The sequence below is a fragment of the Manis pentadactyla genome, chromosome 3 (genome assembly GCF_030020395.1).
Source record: "Manis pentadactyla isolate mManPen7 chromosome 3, mManPen7.hap1, whole genome shotgun sequence".
Classification (NCBI taxonomy): Eukaryota; Metazoa; Chordata; class Mammalia; order Pholidota; family Manidae; genus Manis; species Manis pentadactyla.
In genome coordinates, this window is record NC_080021.1 from 188,379,004 (window position 1) to 188,397,138 (window position 18,135).

The window sequence follows — 18,135 nt, forward strand, 5'->3', positions numbered from 1 at the left end:
GGCTCAGAATAGATGTGAATAACTGTTGGATGAATGGATTCACAAAACACTTAAATTCACAAGCCTGTGCCATCTGGTTAAGGCCCATTACTCACCTTGATGGAAGCATATTCCAGTCCTTGAGAATGTATATCAGTCTCAACTTTTACACTACCTTGTGTGATTCATTTGACTAGTGACCTACTAATGGTCCCTCCCCTAAAAGAATCTACACTCTGAGAGAGCAGGGACTGTGTCAGTCTTGCTCACCAGTGGGATCGCAGCATTTAACATAGATAGTAAGCACCTAATAGATAGTTGAAGGATGCCTGAGTGAGTGAGTGAGTGAGTGAGTGAATGAAGGAACAAGATCCCAGGCACAGAGAAGACTGGGCTGTTACACACACACAGCCAAGACTTCTCACAGCCCAGATGCAGCTTTCCACACTTCTCACCAGCTGCCAGGCCATCACATCAGATACAGGTTTTCAAATACAAGCAAGAAGTTGAATGTTTCAAGCTAAATAAAGCAGTGGGCTGAGCCAACTGGCCTGAGGAAAGCTGCTTCCCACTCACCCCACCTGGCACCCAGGAGCCCATAGTCAGGACTGTCTTGCGGTCAACCCTCAGCTTCCAAAATCTGCACCATCAGGGAATGCAGGGCTAGGGGCTTCTGGGAGGGAGACCACCTACAACCTCCCTCCTACATGGCCACAGCAGAGCTTGCCTTCCTGCCTGTGTCCACCCTGCTCAGGTCAACACACTCAGATCCTGGGGCAGAGGTGGGAGCAGAAGAAAGGAGGCCCCCTGCACGCCCCCAGGGAGTACCTCACCTGTGCTAGCTTGCTTGCGGTTCATTGCCAATCAGAGGCAGGGAATGTTACAGCCTTTAACAGATGTGGAAACCAAGGTTCAGAGAGGTCACTAACTTGCCAAGGCCACAAAGCCCATCAATGACTCTGATCTGACCTCAGCTCTGTCTGATCCCAGAGCCCAAAGTCTTGCTTCAGGCTGTGGAGAAGAGGGTTCTGGTCACAAACTCTATTTTCCTCACTACTGAACTAGTTCCCTTTTCTTCTTCTCTTCACATAAAACACCACCAGGATGATTCACTCGTTTGCTTGTTTTTGATTGTTTTTAAGGCCAATAATATAAGTAATGGGGGTGGGGGTGGGAGCTGTCAGCCATTCACTCCCTGGTGTGAATTACCCTAGTCCATTTGCTTTCCTTCTGATTCTGACCTCCAGCTGAGTCTCCCTTGAATGGAGCAGGTAGAGATGTTAAGGAAGAGTCAGGGTCACTTCAGAGCCTTCACTGTAGTTAGTGTCAGATTGGGAAACTAATGTCAAGAGCAAGGAAGAGAAATGCCCAAAAGCTGGGTTAGCAAAGCAGACAGAGCAAGACCTTGGTTCAGGAATTGGAAAGGTGATTCCTGACACCACGGTAAGCTCTTCTCACTCAGGCCCCTGGTGAAGGTGAAGGTAAAGGCAAAGGTAAAAGTGGTGGGGGTGGAGGTGGAATGAAAGATAGAGGCTTTCAGAAAGAGAGCCATTCTGAGAGGAGCCACAGGCCACCTGGGATACAATTGCCTGTCCCAGTAAAGGGGGCCCCAGCTACTGCCACAGTCCCCAGCACTCACAGACATATCTAAAGACCCTGGTTTAGGCAGACAGAGCAATCTGATCCCACAGCAGGCAACAGCCTAGTATCTTAGAAAGTTCATATTCTCTATCTGGTTTCCAACTCCTGCTCCACAATTTACAAAACTTGTGGTCTTCTCTGAGCCTCAGTGCCCTCTTCTGTAAAATGATTGTTTCCTTTTGAGGAAAGACTAGTTCATGTCTATAAAGCATGTAGTATACCTAGTACATGGTTGGCTTTCATGCAAAGAGGACAACAGTCTTTTGTTAGGACTGGAAATGGACATCTTACTTGGTCCTCACTGTGATCCTACCAGGTTCTGGCTTGAAAACTCTCACTGGTCTTCACAACCCAGCAGAAATCCTTCCCAGGCAGTGCATGGAGTCCAGAGCCAGGATCCCCAGGAAACCTGGGTTCAGTCCTACTTCTTTCACAGACATGCTGTGTGACCATGGCCTGCCGTGTTTGTCTTTCTGGGCCCCAGATCTTCCACCTGGCATTGAGGTTAATAATCTTCAAGGGCTTTATTTCATTATTCCTTATGCCTACCTGAGGCAATAAGCATTACTGATATTCCCTTTCCACAGATGTGGAAATTGAAGCACAGAGAGGTTAAGTGAAGTGCCTGCGGTTATTTATTCATCTAGTGAGAGGTAGGGTAAGGATTCAGTTCCAAGTCTGTCCGACTTCAGAGTCATTCTGGAGGCCCTTAGAGCAGAAGTGATAAAGCAGAGAGTGGGCATGCTGGCCTCCAGATAGGCTTGCCAGTCTGTGACAAGTTTGAGGAGAAGGCAAAGGACTGAAAGCTGGAAGGAGGTGGGAAATTCTTCTTTATCAAGGCAGCTGCAAGGACAGGAGTTGGTGAGGGTTGGAGGCAGCGGGGGAAATGGGCTAGAGCCAAGACTGTGGCCAGGGGCAGAGAGCAGAGAGGCCTGGAAAGTTTTGGGATATTTATGGGCACAGAAAGGAGCTCTGGTCTGAAGTTTGAACTCCTGGATGGCAGAGAACTTGAGTTGGGGCAGGGTCTGACATAAGGTTTTAAGTCTGATGGTCGCATCATCCTTGTATATTTATAGCCCTATTTCTCATCATTGCATGATCTGCAGACATGTATCAGTAAGTCCTCACAGGGAAATAGGAAAGTGAGGCCTGTCTTCCAAGCTCTGTGGGGCAGGTATTGGGTGGGAGTGGAGGAATGAGAGACTTGAGCCGTTTGCTACAGCCAACCTCAGGCTCTCTAGCTTGAGTCGTAGGGATGCATCTTGTCTAGTGCTCAGCTGCTCTGTTGCTTGAATTCTCTCCACCAGAGAGGTTGAAAGCAGGCAGCCACCAGTCAAATTTGTATTTTGTTTGGCCTACAAAGGGTGTTTAAAAATTTGTAGTTAGTATTTAAAAACAGGGAGATGTGGAACACCTAGGGCTCTCATCCACAGCTGCTGGGTGTGAGTGGTACCTCTTTGAAAAACTGTTTGATATTATCTCCTAAAAGCTGAGCACACACATGCATGTCCAGTGACCTGGCAATTCCACTCCTAAGTATACACCCAACAGAAATGTGAGCACATGGGCACCAAAAGTCATGTATAAAAATGTTGAAAGCTGGATGACTTTAACAGACCCAAACTGAAAACAGCCCAAACACTCATCAACAGTAGAGTGAATAAACACATTGTGGTATATTAACACAAAGGAATGCTATACAATGAGGATGAAACAGCTGCATGAATGATGGGCCAGAGGATAGCCAGTCCCTTCCAAACTCTGCCTCCAGTCCCATGTCAGTGAAGCTCCAGAAACAAGCCATGTGCCTTGTCCCTGCCAATCCCCATTTTTAGACATCAGATCATTCTAAATCATCCTCTCTTTGCTTTTTTTCATATTAAAACATGGTAATGCAGAGGATAATGGTGAAAATAAACTGAATATTTATAAAAGATAAAAATGAATCACTACACACTTCTGGAAAATGGACAAAAGTGCTTCAAGTTACCTCAAAGTTTGCAAAATGCCCCATTGGAGTAACTAAAAATGACCAATACTAGAATTGGTAGAAGCTGAGAATATTCATTGTATTCATTATCTATTGCTGCATGACAGATTGCCCCAAACTTGGTACTTTTTTTTTTTTTTACTAGATTTATTTAATGTGTTAATAAAAAAGCACATATATTATTATATCACAATTTTTTTAAAAATGCATCACTTGTATTACACTATGATATGTGTTATTTAGAATCCTACTTTTTGCATTATTATTCTTCTTCTTTTTACAACACAGTGATAAAACATTTATATACATAATTCTAGGTTCCAGCTATCACCCTACCAAGCTGTTACAATATCTTGACTATATTCCTTATGCTATACATTACATTCTGGTTACTTATTTATTTTACCATTGGAAAATGGAAGTCTGTCCTTTTTTTTTTTTTTTTTTTTGTGAGGGCATCTCTCATATTTATTGATCAAATGGTTGTTAACGACAATAAAATTCTGTATAGGGGAGTGAATGCTCAATGCACAATCATTAATCCACCCCAAGCCTAATTTTCGTCAGTCTCCAATCTTCTGAGGCATAACAAACAAGTTCTTACATGGAGAACAAATTCTTACATAATGAATAAGTTACATAGTGAACAGTACAAGGGCAGTCATCACAGAAACTTTCGGTTTTGCTCATGCATTATGAATTATAAACAGTCAGTTCAAATATGAATACTCATTTGGTTTTTATACTTGATTTATATGTGAATACCACATTTCTCTCTTTATTCTTATTATTTTTAATAAAATGCTGAAGTGGTAGGTAGATACAAGATAAAGGTAGAAAACATAGTTTAGTGTTGTAAGAGAGCAAATGTAGATGATCAGGTGTGTGCCTGTAGACTATGTGTTAATCCAAGCTAGACAAGGCAATAAAACATCCACGTATGCAGAAGATTTCTCTCAGAACGCGGGGGTGAGGTTCTAAGCCTCACCTCTGTTGATCCCCAATTTCTCACCTGATGACCCCCTGCGACTGTGCCTGTCTTAGGTTGTTCCTCCCTTGAGGAATCTTACCCGTCTCTGGCTAACCAGTCATCTTCCAGGGCCATACAGGGAAATGTAAAGTTGGTAAGTGAGAAAGAAGCCTTATTGTTTGAAATGGTTGGCTTTTTATTTCTTTGCATATTTATGCCCTGTAGCTTCTATGCCCAGCATTTGTCTTGAGGTATCTTCATCACTTGGAAGAATTATGATACTCAGTAAATTTGATATGAGGCACGAATTCTATTTAAGGGTTGTAATTAGGAAGGAAGAAGAAAAGCTATAGAAGTAGCAGGCGGAAGAAAACATGGGAAGATTGATTATTTCTTTGACATATCTTCTTGTAGAGTAATTTCAGCATGTATAGGTTTTAAGCTACAACTTAAGTTGCGCACACACATTAACATAACAGGAGTATAGTTACATAACCAAAGCATATCTGTAATTACCAGCCATCTCCAGTGAAACCAAGAAAACCAGTTAGGCACCTTAGGCATTTGTGAAAACTTATCTATGATATGGTGGATATGTCCAACTGAACTTGAACAGTCTGAGAGAAATCAGACAAATTAAAACAACCCATTCCTGGGGAATGTTCACATCCCTTATGTTCTTTTAACAGTAAATAGTCTGTAGTTGTAAGATTTTGGAGCGCTACAATTTGCATTTCTCCTAATTCTTGGTTGAGTTCCAACAGTATAGATCCAGTCAAATTTGTTGTTTTACTGTATGCACAGGCCAGCTTAGATATCTCCTTCATTCCCATGGCAAGTCCAGGAGCTGGTGGGATGAGTGCATCTACAGCTGTAGCAGTGCGTGGATCTTTGTTGGGGTTTTTTGATGATCATCTTCTGGCATGAGTCTTCCAGAGAGTGCTGATGTTGGAAGTTCTCTTTCATATCGTATCTTAGTTCATTTTCGGGGTAGCCCAATTAGGCTTTGATCCTCTGTATAAACACAAACAGACCCTTTGCCTACACTTTTATATGCCCTTTATACCCTTGTGTAGAACTCATTGAAGGTTACCACACAGGAACTGCCCTTTTTTTGTTTTGTTTTGTTTTGTTTTGCTTTGTTTTTGGTATCACTAATCTACACTTACATGACGAATATTATGTTTACTAGGCTCTCCCCTATACCAGGTCTCCCCTATAAACCCCTTTACAGTCACTGTCCATCAGCATAGCAAAATGTTGTAGAATCACTACTTGCCTTCTCTGTGTTGTACAGCCCTCCCTCTTCTCCTACCCCCCCATGCATGTTAATCCTAATACGCCCCTACTTCTCCCCCCCTTATCCCTCCCTACCCACCCATCCTCCCCAGTCCCTTTCCTTTTGGTACCTGTTAGTCCATTCTTGAGTTCTGTGATTCTGGTGCTGTTTTGTTCCTTCAGTTTTTCCTTTGTTCTTATATTCCACAGATAAGTGAAATCATTTGGTATTTCTCTTTCTCTGCTTGGCTTGTTTCACTGAGCGTAATACCCTCCAGCTCCATCCATGTTGCTGCAAATGGTTGGATTTGCCCTTTTCTTATGGCTGAGTAGTATTCCATTGTGTATATGTACCACATCTTCTTTATCCATTCATCTATTGATGGACATTTAGGTTGCTTCCAATTCTTGGCTATTGTAAATAGTGCTGCGATAAACATAGGGGTGCACTGATCTTTCTCATACTTGATTGCTGCATTCTTAGGGTAAATTCCTAGGAGTGCAATTCCTGGGTCAAATGGTAACTCTGTTTTGAGCATTTTGATGTACCTCCATACTGCTTTCCACAATGGTTGAACTAATTTACATTCCCACCAGCAGTGTAGCAGGGTTCCCCTTTCTCCACAGCCTCGCCAACATTTGTTGTTGTTTGTCTTTTGGATGGCAGCCGTCCTTACTGGTGTGAGGTGATACCTCATTGTAGTTTTAATTTGCATTTCTCTGATAATTAGCGATGTGGAGCATCTTTTCATGTGTCTGTTGGCCATCTGTATTTCTTTTTTGGAGAACTGTCTGTTCAGTTCCTCTGCCCATTTTTTAATTGGGTTATTTGTTTTTTGTTTGTTGAGGCATGTGAGCTCTTTATATATTCTGGACGTAAAGCCTTTATCGGATGTGTCATTTTCAAATATATTCTCCCATACTGTAGGGATCCTTTTTGTTCTATTGATGGTGTCTTTTGCTGTACAGAAGATTTTCAGCTTAATATAGTCCCACTTACTCATTTTTGCTGTTGTTTTCCTTGCCCGGGGAGATATGTTCAAGAAGAGGTCACTCATGTTTATGTCTAAGAGGTTTTTGCCTATGTTTTCTTCCAAGAGTTTAATGGTTTCATGGCTTACATTCAGGTCTTTGATCCATTTTGAGTTTACTTTTGTGTATGTGGTTAGACAATGGTCCAGTTTCATTCTCCTACATGTAGCTGTCCAGTTTTGCCAGCACCACCTGTTGAAGAGACTGTCATTTCGCCATTGTATGTCCATGGCTCCTTTATCAAATATTAATTGACCATATATGTCTGGGTTAATGTCTGGGTTCTCTAGTCTGTTCCATTGGTCTCTGGCTCTGCTCTTGTGCCAGTACCAAATTGTCTTGATTACTATGGCTTTATACTAGAGCTTGAAGTTGGGGAGTGAGATCCCCCCTACTTTATTCTTCTTTCTCAGGATTGCTTTGGCTATTCGGGGTCTTTGGTGTTTCCATATGAATTTTTGAATTATTTGTTCCAGTTCATTGAAGAATGTTGCTGGTAGTTTCATAGGGATTACATCAAATCTGTATATTGCTTTGGGCAGGATGGCCATTTTGACGATATTAATTCTTCCTAGCCATGAGCATGGGATGAGTTTCCATCTGTTAGTGTCCCCTTTAATTTCTCTTAAGAGTGACTTGTAGTTTTCAGAGTATAAGTCTTTCACTTCTTTGGTTAGGTTTATTCCTAGGTATTTTATTTTTTTTGATGCAATTGTGAATGGAGTTGTTTTCCTGATTTCTCTTTCTGTTGGTTCATTGTTAGTATATAGGAAAGCCACAGATTTCTGTGTGTTGATTTTGTATCCTGCAACTTTGCTGTATTCCGATATCAGTTCTAGTAGTTTTGGGGTGGAGTCTTTAGGGTTTTTTATGTACAGTATCATGTCATCTGCAAATAGTGACAGTTTGACTTCTTCCTTACCAATCTGGATTCCTTGTATTTTTTTGTTTTGTCTGATTGCCGTGGCTTAGATCTCCAGTACTATGTTAAATAACAGTGGGGAGAGTGGGCATCCCTGTCTTGTTCCCGATCTCAGAGGAAATGCTTTCAGCTTCTCGCTGTTCAATATAATGTTGGCTGTCGGTTTATCATAGATGGCCTTTATTATGTTGAGGTACTTGCCCTCTATTCCCATTTTGCTGAGAGTTTTTAATATGAATGGATGTTGAACTTTGTCAAATGCTTTTTCAGCATCTATGGAGATGATCATGTGGTTTTTGTCTTTCTTTTTGTTGATGTGGTGGATGATGTTGATGGACTTTCGAATGTTGTACCATCCTTGCATCCCTGGGATGAATCCCACTTGGTCATGGTGTATGATCCTTTTGATGTATTTTTGAATTCGGTTTGCTAATATTTTGTTGAGTATTTTTGCATCTACGTTCATCAGGGATATTGGTCTGTAATTTTCTTTTTTGGTGGGGTCTTTGCCTGGTTTTGGTATTAGGGTGAAGTTAGCTTCATAGAATGAGTTTGGGAGTATCCCCTCCTCCTCTATTTTTTGGAAAACTTTAAGGAGAATGGGTATTATGTCTTCCCTGTATGTCTGATAAAATTCCGAGGTAAATCCATCTGGCCCGGGGGTTTTGTTCTTTGGTAGTTTTTTGATTACCGCTTCAATTTCGTTGCTGGTAATTGGTCTGTTTAGATTTTCTGTTTCTTCCTGGGTCAATCTTGGAAGGTTGTATTTTTCTAGGAAGTTGTCCATTTCTCCTAGGTTTCCCAGCTTGTTAGCATATAGGTTTTCATAGTATTCTCCAATAATTCTTTGCATTTCCATGGGGTCCGTCATGATTTTTCCTTTCTCGTTTCTGATACTGTTGATTTGTGTTGACTCTCTTTTCTTCTTAATAAGTCTGGCTAGAGGCTTATCTATTTTGTTTATTTTCTCGAAGAACCAGCTCTTGGTTTCATTGATTTTTGCTATTGTTTAATTCTTCTCAATTTTATTTATTTCTTCTCTGATCTTTATTATGTCCCTCCTTCTGCTGACCTTAGGCCTCATCTGTTCTTCTTTTTCCAATTTCGATATTTGTGACATTAGACCATTCATTTGGGATGCTCTTCCTTTTTTAAATATGCTTGGATTGCTATATACTTTCCTCTTAAGACTGCTGTTGCTGTGTCCCACAGAAGTTGGGGCTTAGTGTTGTTGTTGTCATTTGTTTCCATATATTGCTGGATCTCCATTTTGATTTGGTCATTGATCCATTGATTATTTAGGAGCGTGTTGTTAAGCCTCCATGTGTTTGTGAGCCTCTTTGCTTTCTTTGTACAGTTTATTTCTAGTTTTATGCCTTTGTGGTCTGAAAAGTTGGTTGGTAGGATTTCAATCTTTTGGAATTTTCTGAGGCTCTTTTTGTGGCCTAGTATGTGGTCTATTCTGGAGAATGTTCCATGTGCACTTGAGAAGAATGTGTATCCTGTTGCTTTTGGGTGTAGAGTTCTATAGATGTCTATTAGGTCCATCTGCTCTACTGTGTTGTTCAGTGCTTCCGTGTCCTTACTTATTTTCTGCCCAGTGGATCTATCCTTTGGGGTGAGTGGTGTGTTGAAGTCTCCTAGAATGAATGCATTGCAGTCTATATCCCCCTTTAATTCTGTTAGTATTTGTTTCACATATGCTGGTGCTCCTGTGTTGGGTGCATATATATTTAGAATGGTTATATCCTCTTGTTGGACTGAGCCCTTTATCATTATGTAGTGTCCTTCTTTATCTCTTGTTACTTTCTTTGTTTTGAAGTCTATTTTGTCTGATATTAGTACTGCAACCCCTGCTTTCTTCTCACTGTTTTTTGCTTTAAATATGTTTTTCCATCCCTTGACTTTTAGTCTGTACATGTCTTTGGGTTTGAGGTGAGTTTCTTGTAAGCAGCATATAGATGGGTCTTGCTTTTTTATCCATTCTGTTACTCTGTGTCTTTTGATTGGTGCATTCAACCCATTAACATTTAGGGTGACTATTGAAAGATATGTACTTATTGCCATTGCAGGCTTTAAATTCGTGGTTACCAAAGGTTCAAGGTTAGCCTCTTTAGTATCTTACTGCCTAACTTAGCTCGCTTATTGAGCTGTTATATACACTGTCTGGAGATTCTTTTCTTCTCTCCCTTCTTGTTCCTCCTCCTCGATTCTTCATATGTTGGGTGTTTTGTGCTGTGCTCTTTCTAGGAGTGCTCCCATCTAGAGCAGTCCCTGTAAGATGTTCTGTAGAGGTGGTTTGTGGAAAGCAAATTCCCTCAGCTTTTGTTTGTCTGGGAATTGTTTAATCCCACCATCGTATTTGAATGATAGTTGTGCTGGATACAGTATCCTTGGTTCAAGGCCCTTCTGTTTCATTGTATTAAATATATCATGCCATTCTCTTCTGGCCTGTAGGGTTTCTGTTGAGAAATCTGATGTTAGCCTGATGGGTTTCCCTTTATAGGTGACCTTTTTCTCTCTAGCTGCCTTTAACACTCTTTCCTTGTCCTTGATCTTTGCCATTTTAATTATTATGTGTCTTGGTGTTGTCCTTCTTGGATCCTTTCTGTTGGGGGTTCTGTGTATTTCCGTGGTCTGTTCGATTATTTCCTCCCACAGTGTGGGGAAGTTTTCAGCAATTATTTCTTCTAAGATACTTTCCATCTCTTTTCCTCTCTCTTCTTCTTCTGGGACCCCTATAATACGGATATTGTTCCTTTTGGATTGGTCACACAGTTCTCTTAATATTGTTTCATTCCTGGAGATCCTTTTGTCTCTCTCTATGTCAGCTTCTATGCGCTCCTGTTCTCTGATTTCAATTCCATCAATGGCCTCTTGCATTCTATCCATTCTGCTTATAAACCCTTCCAGAGTTTGTTTCATTTCTGCGATCTCCTTTCTGGCATCTGTGATCTCCTTCCGGACTTCATCCCATTTCTCTTGCGTATTTCTCTGCATCTCTGTCAGCATGTTTATGATTCTTATTTTGAATTCTTTTTCAGGAAGACTGGTTAGGTCTGTCTCCTTCTCTGGTGTTGTCTCTGTGATCTTTGTCTGCCTGTAGTTTTGCCTTTTCATGGTGATAGGAATAGTCTGCAGAGCTGGGACGAGTGACGGCTGGAAGGACTTCCTTTCTTGTTGGTTTGTGGCCCTCCTCTCCTGGGAGAACAGCGACCTCTAGTGGCTTGTGCTGCGCAGCTGCGCGCAGACAGGGTTTCTGCTTCCTGCCCCGCTGCTATGGAGTTAATCTCCGCTGTTGCTGTGGGCGTGGCCTGGCTCTGGCAGCTACTCCAAAGTGGTGGAGTCGCGTTGGAGCAGGAGCTGCTGGGAGGCTATTTATCTCCGTAAGGGGTCTCCCTGCTCCCTGCAGCCCAGGGGTTAGGGTGCCCAGAGATCCCCGGATTCCCTACCTCTGGATTAAGTGACCCGCCCTGCCCCTTTAAGACTTCCAAAAAGCACCCGCCAAAACAAAACAACGACCACCAAAAAAAAAAAAAAAAAAAAATTTTAAATTTAAAAAAAAAAATTTTTTTTAATTAAAAAAAAAGGTGGTTGCTCGTTTTTCTTTATTCTCTGGTGCCAGCCTCAGGCCTCTGCTCACCGGTCTTTCTGCCCTGTTTCCCTAGTATTGGGGTCCCTATCCCTTTAAGACTTCCAAAAAGCGCTCGCCAAAACAAAACAGCAAAAAAGCAAAAAAAAAAAAAAAAAAAAAATGTTCGCACGCTTTTCTTATGTCCTCTGGCGCCCAGCCTCCAGTGCCCGCTCACTGTTCTTGCTGCCCTGTTTTCCTAGTATCGAGTGCCCTGCACTCTCGCCCGGATGGCGGGGGCTGGGTGCTCGGCCGTCCTGGGCTCCGTCTCCCTCCCGCTCTACCTGCTCTTCTCCCGCCGGGAGCTGGGGGGAGGGGCGCTCGGCTCCCGCAGGGCCGGGGCTTGTATCTTACCCCCTTCGCGAGGCGCTGGGTTCTCTCAGGTGCGGATGTGGTCTTGATATTGTCCTGTGTCCCCTGGTCTTTATTCTAGGAAGGGTTGTCTTTGTTATATTTTCATAGATATATGTTGTTTTGGGAGGAGATTTCCGCTGCTCTACTCACGCCGCCATCTTCCGCCCCTCTCGCCCAAACTTGGTACTTTTAAACAAGTTTCTAAGGATCAGGAATCCAGAAAAGGTTTAGCTGAGTGGTTCTGGCTCCAAGTCTCTCCTGGGGTTGTGATCAAGCTGTTGGCAAGGGCTGCAGCCCCTGGTGGCTTGCCTGGGACAGGTGGATCCACTTCCAGGTGCACCCGTGGGGATGTTGACAGGCTGGAAGGAGGTCACAGTTCCTCCAAGGTGGGTCATTCCGAAGTTCACCCGGTGACTGGCTCCCTCAGAGCAAGATCGGAGAGAAATGGCCCAAGAGGAAAGCCTCAGTCTTTCATTACCTAATGTCAGATGTGACATGCCACCACCACTTCTCCCCTGTGCTGTTAGTCACACAGACCGACCTTCCTTGTACAGCATGGGAGAGGACTATGCAGTGTGGGCTGGTGTGGAGGTGGGGGAGGGGAGAGGTCATTAGGGAACATCTTGCATGCCAGCTAGAGCACTGTTTTTCTTAACCAAATTGTCTTTTGGACCAAACTAATATCATCCAACATGTTTTCAGAACAGTTACCTTTGGAATCTGAACAGAAACATGATCTCCCTGTTTCCTGTGTGTGGCAAACTGAATGATGGTCCCCAAAGAGATTCTGGTCCTGGACCTTTGAGTATTCTCTTAAATGGAAAAGGGACCTTTTCAGATGTGATTACATTAAAGATCTTAAAATGGGGAGATTACCCTGGATTATCCAGATGGGTCTTAAATGCAGTTGCAAATGTCTTTTTTTATAAAAGAGGGCAAATACTACACTGCTGGCTTTGAGAAAGAAGGAAGGGGCCATGTGCCAAGGAATGCAAGAAAAGCAGTTCTATAAGCTGAAAAAGGCAAGGAAAGGGATTCTCTCCTAGGGCCTTAGGAGGCAGCCGGGCCCTGGCACATTGACTTTTGGTCAACAAATTGCTTTGACTTCTGACTTCTAGAACTGTAAGAGGATATATCTGTGCTGTTTCAAACCACAAGTTCATGTTAATTTGTTATAGTGGCAAAAGCAAACTAATACACTGTGTCATGCCATTGGTGCAATCAGGGAAGGGTAGAGCAAGAACTAAACAGTAAGTCTGGTTCCAGAGCTGTAAGTATTGGAGGTTTCAGGCTCACATGTGCCTTTGTTGTTAAGGGGAGAAGGGACTTCATGCCAAAGCCCCAGTCCTTTGGGAGGGTAATGACATTGATTTCAGGCATGTTCAAGTGAGGCCTGGTGAGTTAAATCTCCTGGGTTAGAATCCACCAGTCATTAGCTGGGTGACCTTGAGCAACCCCTTCTTGATTCTGACTACACACTAGAATCACCTCGAGCACCTCAAATCACACCCATAGCCAGGCCCCATCCCTGGAGACTGATTTAGGTGGTCTGGGGTAGGGCTTGGGCAGCAGTGTTTTTTTAATCCCCCTGTGATTCTAACATCCAACCAGGCTGACGAACACCTTTCTAAGTGTGTTCCTCCTCTGCCAACATAGAAATTAAAGTTAGGTTACCTGTCACATGGGTGTGATGAGCCTTAAATGAGGTAATCCAGTGTGAAGTGCAGAACGCATGGTAAACTCTCAATAAGTATTATTATTATTATACTTCAATCCAGACAGATGGATCATCCATCAGTGTCCCCTACTCTGTCCCCTTAAAAAATTTTCAGAATAAATAGGAAGGCTCAGTAGATCACTAACACAGTGACATTTAGGTACACCTAAACCAAGAATTTTAAACTCCAGAGAGACACAAGACAGAGTCCACTCAGATGTTTCTGCAGCACTTTGGGGTTCCAGGGGCATACGCAAAGCACAGGGCAGGTCCCTGATTCCGTGTCACCTAGGTGACTGTCTTGCTCTCAGCATGCCTGAAGTTGTACCCATCTACACATACTTGGAAAGGGAAAAGCCTGTCTGGCAGGCAAACCAGAATTTTAAAAATCTTTTAGCTTTTAAGACCAAGAGCTTGATTTACTGTAGACTTGAGGGCTCCCTGAAGGGGTGGCCTTGGAGTTTTCAAAAATAATTGCTTTTCCTACTTGTGTGCTCCTCAATGCTTTTCAGCCGAAGGGAGAAACAGTCTCCTATCTCAAGAGAGCTTTGGGAGTGGAACCCAGGGGCTGCAAGCCCTGGAAGCAGGAATCAAGGGAACACGCAGGGGCAGACCCAGGTTTTGTGGGGTCTCACTCCTATGCTTTGGGGTGGGGGGCGTTGGGAGTAACGGGTTCTCTGCCACACCTTGCTGCTCTGTGAGGCAGAGAATGTTGATGATTAGTATAAGAAGAGAATGAATAAACAGGTTTGCAAACTTGTTTAGTGAATAAACACCCCCATTCAATACATTTCCTTTGTCCCCTTTACTGAGTCTCAGACTTTGGTGTAATGCAATCTGAGATTCTGGCCTGGTCAGCTGGAGCATTGTTCTGCCCCTTATTACCCCTCCTCTCTGGTTTTCTTTTTGCTTGAAAACAAGATTGAATTATCTTTTCTCTCCCTCTGGGTGTTGAGAACGGGAAGTCTGTTAAGTAAACATACCTAATAAAGGCGCTGATCCATCCCCAGCAGGCAGTAATTGCACCTCCAAGGCCACAAATGTAGGGATATCGAAGCAGAGACTTAGGTTCTGCTCTCCCCTGCCCCTGCCAGGGTCTCTGACTGGCTTGGCTCTCCCTGGGATTCAGCCTCCTGTCCTGTACAACCAGGGTAACAATACTATTAATTCATATTCTTCCCATCACAGTGATGAACTCCTTTGGCTTAAGCTGTAAATGACAGTGCAGGACTCACTTTTAGCTGAAAGGCATTAATACTGCCCTATGGGTGCCTTAGTATGAAATGATCATCTACCAGTTTGTAAGCAGAAGATGTCTTAGCCTCTGAGGACCCAGCCCCACTCTGGTTTACCCACCCCTGCCCTGGGACCCCCAAAACCCGCTGTGACTCAGCACGCGGGGAACACGTGCACAGCCCAGGAAGGCGACGCAAGAACCAGGCACAGAAACATTAAAGCCAAGCTCTGTGCTTACTAGTCACTGCTGGATGTTCTGTTATTCAGTTTTTCAGTGTTTTGAATAGCATGCCTAGGCCCCTCCATAGTCTCAGGCACCAACCAGTCCTGATACTGTCTCTCCACAGAGCCTCTCTCACCCCTTACACGCCAGAGTAGGGGCCAGCTTCTGGAAGAACTTGGAGTGCAGCTGGGAATGAAGCCATTGCCCAGCCAGGGACCCCTGATCTGTCTACCCACCCTCCTTTCTAGTAGGTCATCTGATCCAAAAAGTTGGCCCTGGGAGGACTGATCTGGCAGGCTGGCCTCCAGACCCCATGAAGGACTCTCCCCAGGCCAGGTGGAGCCCAGGCTCCCTGGTTCCTGCCCCTTGTCCCCTGATGCTCCCCTCTCCTCATGGACATTACCAGGCACCTCAGCCCTGGGGCAGAGCCGAGGCCTGCAGAGTGGCAGAGACCCCTGGAGCTGCCTCAGGGGCACAGAGGGTGGCGGTGGGCAGCCCAGCAAGCAGCTCCTTTTAACTTGGCTTGAAAGCGGGCTTCTGTGTAAGATTTCTTTGAGTCTGTGATCTAGTCCAGTCCCCTCCCTGTGTGGTCATTGGGTCCAGAGGGTACAAAGCGAGGCAGGCAGCCTGGCATCCCAGCCTCTGGCCCTCCGGCCCAGGGCTGTGCCCACTACATCTCATGTCCTCTCGCGTCTGTGCTTCTATCCCCCCCATGCTGCAGACATACCACTCTGTCGAGGGGAAGGAATGTTCCATGATCTGTAATCCACATGGTCAGATGTATGACAGTGGGAAACACCTTTCTTTTACCAACCCTGGGGCAGTTCACCAACCTGTAGCTGATGCCTTACCAGGATGCAGCATATCTGAAAGGCTGTTTAAACACCGGACACCAGGTGTTTACATGTCTAATAGCTTGCCTAGTGCTTAATAGTGTGGCATTCAAAGCCAGGCTTTGCAATTCCAAATGCACCATGTACGAGTGACTCATGCTCTCTCTGAGCCTCAGTGTCCTCATCTGTCAAGTGAAGTTGATAATACTTGTCCTCACAGCAGAGATGGAAGGGTCTGTGGCAGAGCTTCTTAGTCATCCCCCAGTGTCTGTCTTCCCATAGAGTCACAGAAATGAAAGTCTCCAAAAAAGACTGCATATCTCAGCCTCCCTTGCAGCTAGTTGTACCGTGTGACTAATTCTGGCCAATTGTAAAAGTGAAAGCGCTTGGGGCAGTTTGGGGGACCCTTCCTTAAGAGCAGCTGGCATACATACTTTATCATTCTGTCTTCCTCCCTCCCTCCATCCTAACCCCTGAAATACGGACGTGGTAGCTGCCATCCTGAACCACGATGCTAAGTTCTCACTGCTAAGGATGACCATGTGGTGAATTGGAGGGGATATAAATCCTTGAGGATCATTTATTACCTCCTGGGACTGCTTGTTTCTAGGCTTCTTTTACTTCTTTAGACTCAACTTCCATTTTGTGTAAGCCACTGTTACTCAAGTCTCTGTTACTCAGAGTTAAAGCTAATCTTCACTCATTGCCATGTGATCTGGTGAAATTAAATGGTTCTCATCTAACCAAGTCATCCTTCTGCCTTAAAGGCCTTCTGTGCCTCCTCAAGATAACACTGAAGCTCCTTAGCATGTAAGACCCTTCATGACCAGTCCCCTATTGGTGCTCCAGCCTCATCACTCTCATTGCTCCCCAGCCTGCCCACCAGACCCCAGGCACCAGCCAGTAGGGGCTACTCACAGCTCCCAAGCCACCCAAGTCACCTCTTACCTCTGGCCTTTTGCACATGAAACTCTGTCTATTAGAAATGCCATATCTCCCCTGGCCTTTTATAGCTTTCAAGATTGAGATCAAGTATCACCACCTCCAGGAAGCCTCCCTAGACATTCTCAGGCTTTGTTTTGTTCCATTTCTTGTTTCTCTTTGCTCTCTTGGCACCACAAGGCTTTCTCCAACTTTGTGAGAGAAACATACCAGTTTCCATGTCTGTCTTCCTCTCAAGTCTGTGAGCAGCCTGAGAACAGGGATGGTGTCTGGTTCATCTCTGCACTGCCAGGGCCTCTGCAACAGGGTCAACAGTAACAGGAGCTGAGTGAAGGAAGGGTGGATGGCAGATACTTGTTAATGTGGAAGCTGCTGGGCCTTTGGTGAAGGGCTGTACTGAGGAACAGTCTTTAAAGCAGAAAGAACACCTGGAGACAGAGGTGAAAGGCAAGGGCATGCTGAGCAGCTGCTCATCCCTGGTCCTCTGCTCTGGTCACCTAGGAGCTGGATGCTGCTGGACCCCATGTGTGTTCGCTGGCAAATCTGCACTCTGCGTCACTGACGGTAGGGCAGCTTTTCAGGCTCACTTAATCAGCAAATGTGTGAAGACACACTTGGCCTCTGTCAACACTTTGTACTTCAGCCATTGCCTCATTATGCCATAACCAGAGCTGATAACAGGATGGGAAAGTTAATTGACTAGATTTCACAACTACATGCATTCGGGGTCCAAAGTTTGTGAGCCAAGAACTCTGCTAACAATGAGAATTATTTAACAGCTTTATTAGAGCTTTCTGGGGCCCTGATCCCCCAATGGCTCAATTGTCCATCTCATATCTCCTCCTTTTACAGTGGGAAAGACTGAGGCCAGGAGAGAAGAAGTTTCCCAAGGTCATATGGAGAGGCTGGAGTAGGGACTGGGCCCTAGGCTCAGACTCCCAGCTCCAAGCTCTTTGCACATCTCTGCCCTATTCTGTTTTCTGTCCAATAATTAACTGTGGATTTAGATAAAGACATGGACCTTTTGGTCCCAATCATGAAGGTCATGAAGGGACAGATGTATTACAGAGCCTTTGAACCAGGGAGACACATTCTATTGGTTTGGTAACATAATCTTTTCTTATTTTTTAACTTTTTATTATGAACAAATTTAAATATACTGCAAAACAGAGAGTATAATGACCCCCTTGTGCCCATCACCAACCAGCTTCAGTAATTATCAACACCCACTGTTCTTGGTAACATAGCTTGAAACCATCTTTCTCTCTAAGAAACTAGAGGAGACACACAATACAACCAGAATGATCTTTTCAAATTACAAACTGGATCATGTCAACTCACCCCATTCTTTCTCAAAACTCCAAACAGATCATGTGCTATGGTAAGG

The 18,135-nt window shown here is 44.1% G+C and overlaps 1 long non-coding RNA gene across 1 annotated transcript; it reads right to left on the minus strand.

The window, feature by feature from the left end:
- Positions 1–1,784: 1,784 nt before the first annotated feature.
- LOC118914060 (uncharacterized) lies at positions 1,785–17,865 on the minus strand. Its single transcript, XR_005025457.2, has 3 exons — positions 17,177–17,865; positions 16,959–17,072; positions 1,785–2,975 (listed from the first exon to the last, which is right to left on the minus strand). It is a non-coding gene; the product is annotated as an uncharacterized LOC118914060 (long non-coding RNA).
- Between the last annotated feature and the right edge of the window lie 270 nt (positions 17,866–18,135).